Genomic DNA, 3,702 nt, shown 5'->3' on the forward strand with positions numbered 1-3,702 from the left:
TCATCCATGTGTCTCATCCTAGTGTGTGTGGCGGGCTCAGAGTATGCCTAAGGTGGGGTAACTATTTTAAACATTTTACTAATTTCTGGATGTATTAAATCATCCATGTGTCTCATCCTAGTGTGTGTGGCGGGCTCAGAGTATGCCTAAGGTGGGGTAACTATTTTAAACATTTTACTAATTTCTGGATGTATTAAATCATCCATGTGTCTCATCCTAGTGTGTGTGGCGGGCTCAGAGTATGCCTAAGGTGGGGTAACTATTTTAAACATTTTACTAATTTCTGGATGTATTAAATCATCCATGTGTCTCATCCTAGTGTGTGTGGCGGGCTCAGAGTATGCCTAAAGTGGGGTAACTATTTTAAACATTTTACTAATTTCTGGAGGAAAAAAAAGACCCAGCATTTTGCATTCAAATGTGCAGGGCGCACCGGCGTTTAAAGTCCAAAAGATGGCAGCATTACTCCACCGTAGTAATTATTTTCCTCCTTAAAGCTGTATACCATATGTTTCTGGAGGAATTAAATTCAGGCCTATAAGCCTACTGTGTGTGGCCGGCTCTTAGTGCACATTCTTAGGCTATGTATTTAATACAGAATAATGATTTTCTGGATGTATTAAATCATCCAGGGCTCTCATCCTACTGTGTGTGGCCGGCTCTTAGTGCACCTTTTTAGGCAATGTATTTTATACAGAATGATGATTTTCTGGATGTATTAAATCATCCAGGGCTCTCATCCTACTGTGTGTGGCCGGCTCTTAGTGCACCTTTTTAGGCAATGTATTTTATACAGAATGATGATTTTCTGGATGTATTAAATCATCCAGGGCTCTCATCCTACTGTGTGTGGCCGGCTCTTAGTGCACCTTTTTAGGCAATGTATTTTATACAGAATGATGATTTTCTGGATGTATTAAATCATCCAGGGCTCTCATCCTACTGTGTGTGGCCGGCTCTTAGTGCACCTTTTTAGGCAATGTATTTTATACAGAATGATGATTTTCTGGATGTATTAAATCATCCAGGGCTCTCATCCTACTGTGTGTGGCCGGCTCTTAGTGCACCTTTTTAGGCAATGTATTTTATACAGAATGATGATTTTCTGGATGTATTAAATCATCCAGGGCTCTCATCCTACTGTGTGTGGCCGGCTCTTAGTGCACCTTTTTAGGCAATGTATTTTATACAGAATGATGATTTTCTGGATGTTTTAAAATAGACACAGAGACGAATAACTCTTTCAACCTTTTATTGGTTCATCCAATGCCTGCATTCTGAGTTCTCCTTACCCTGAATGCATCACTCAGGGTAGGTATAGATGCATAGAACCGATCTGCAGTCTCCATGGTATGGCACATGCTTTTACAAACTAACATGCGGTTCTCAGTGCTGAGATGTCTGACTTGGTTACTGACTGATGTTCGGATTATGGTAAACCCGATAGGTCCATCCATGCCTGCATGTTTCCATGCCCTTGAAAGAGGTGGGTAATTTTGGTCATTTTTTTCCCTTGACTCTGAAAGACATACAAGCACTTTTTGTCTCCATAGCAGTAAGAGATGTCAGCCATGGCTCTTAACCATGTAGCCTCTTCAGGCATCAGGGCGAGGTATGCCGAGCCGTATCTCCTGTCCGTTTTGTGTCGATCAACCTGGGGAAATATGGATGTTACAAAAGACCCATGCCTCTCATGTTACTGTGTGTGGCGGGGGTAAGGTGGACTTATGTGGGCTTACCAGACGACTGTACGGCCTTTGTCATCTTGGTCTGCGTTGTCTACTTGGTCCTTGGTCATATTGTAAAGAACCACAGGTCTATGGCCTGTTACCATCCCGAGATACCCTGTCAGATACCCTTGTAAGAGGCAATATGTGTCGTCTCTGGCCTCCTCCCTCATCTGGTCTGGAAGATAAAACCACCATGTTTAAAACATGTATGCCTATAAATGTGCACCTGTTGCGGGCTTGATATGTCTGTATTATGGCACTCACCTATGAGCCTGGGTATTTCCACTACTGCTATCTTCATAAATCTCTCAAAATCCTGGGTGGATTTTAGTTGTTCTGTAAGTGGATAAGTCAAAGGTTATACCATATGCATATGGATGTAATTTCTCCAGAATGTGCATGTGGATGTCAACATACTTGATTTAAGTCTTCTCACTGCCTGCCGGTGGCATCTCATATGTCTAGTGTGATCCTTCAGTAGCTTTTTGATTTGAAGGAGTATCTGTTTGATCTGGTGTGTTTGAAGGCCCAGTGTGTCCAGGTGGAAGGCTCGTGCGTGCTTTATAAAAGACATAGCGTTTATAAGCATGATATGTACCGTAGGGTGGCTATACTTGCTTTGGATCAGAGCAGACGGCCACTGTCTTAGTCTCTCCAGGTTGTGGATGAATTTAAGGCTATGGAAGTCGTGCTTGCTTGTGTCTTCGGCCATGTGGAGAATGAATTTTAGGGCGTGCGTCCTTCTTTGTTGGCCGTTTTCTGAGTCTTTCACTGTGGGATTAGAGCGTACGTGAAAGGCCTGGTAGTCGTCTAGGGCCACTTCCACCCTGGTTCCTTCCAAAGCTTCGGGTAAGATCAAATGCCTCCCCTTCCTAAGTGTGTTGCCTTCGGCCTCAGAATCGCTTGAGCTTGATGGTGAACCCACCGCCTCGTACTCAGAATGGCTGGATGCCGGGTTCTTCCACGGCATGGCCATCACAGTTTGACCCTTCAGACGTGTCCGGCTCTGGGTTAAATGTAGTTTGGCTGTCACCAGTTTCCTCGGGTGTCTCACAGGCTACACTGTCTTTTGAACTCTGGGTCTTACGGTATTTCTCTAACAATTTTGCCCATAAAAAGTCGCTTCGCCTGGGCTACCATTTTCATTTTTTGGGTACCGTGTACATTATGGGTAGAGCTTAAGTGCATGTCCAACCTCACCAAAGACTTCTTGTCACAGATTTCACAATCTAGCCGTACTGAACAACGATTGCTAGCCAGCCTAGCTATCAAACCGGTCTCCTTGTCATCGATTTCATGAACCGTTTTTAAGTGTTTTTTCAGCCTAGTGCACTTAACTTTACACATTGGACATTTCTGCCAAAGATAGTGGAAAAAAAGAGACAAAATTAGTTATAATTTTATATGATTAATTTAGTTTTAAAATGCCCGAAATGCGGTACTTACCGTCTGTCTGCCTGCCATCTTCAAGCCGCTGTGATGCTAATTAAGCTTCCTTAATAGAACACACCTGGTCCCTAATCAAGAGGGCGGGAAAGGCACATTCCACATTGCGCATTGCGTGTTCCGTATTGCCTTTTTAAATTAAATATACCAGAGGCATAGACACTTAGAAAAAAATAGAGGCCGTTTTAAATTAAATATACCAGAGGCATAGACACTTAGAAAAAAATAGAGGCCTTTTTAAATAAAATATACCAGAGGCATAGACACTTAGAATAAAATAGAGGCCTTTTTAAATTAAATATACCAGAGGCATAGACACATAGACTAAAATAGAGGCCTTTTTAAATTAAATATACCAGAGGCATAGACACTTAGAATAAAATAGAGGCCTTTTTAAATTAAATATACCAGAGGCATAGACACTTAGAATAAAAAAGAGGCCTTTTTTAAATAAAATATACCAGAGGCATAGACACTTAGACTAAAATAGAGGCCGTTTTAAATAAAATATACCAGTAGCATAGAC

The sequence above is a fragment of the Brachyhypopomus gauderio genome, unplaced genomic scaffold (assembly GCF_052324685.1).
Source record: "Brachyhypopomus gauderio isolate BG-103 unplaced genomic scaffold, BGAUD_0.2 sc172, whole genome shotgun sequence".
In the NCBI taxonomy this organism is placed as follows: Eukaryota; Metazoa; Chordata; class Actinopteri; order Gymnotiformes; family Hypopomidae; genus Brachyhypopomus; species Brachyhypopomus gauderio.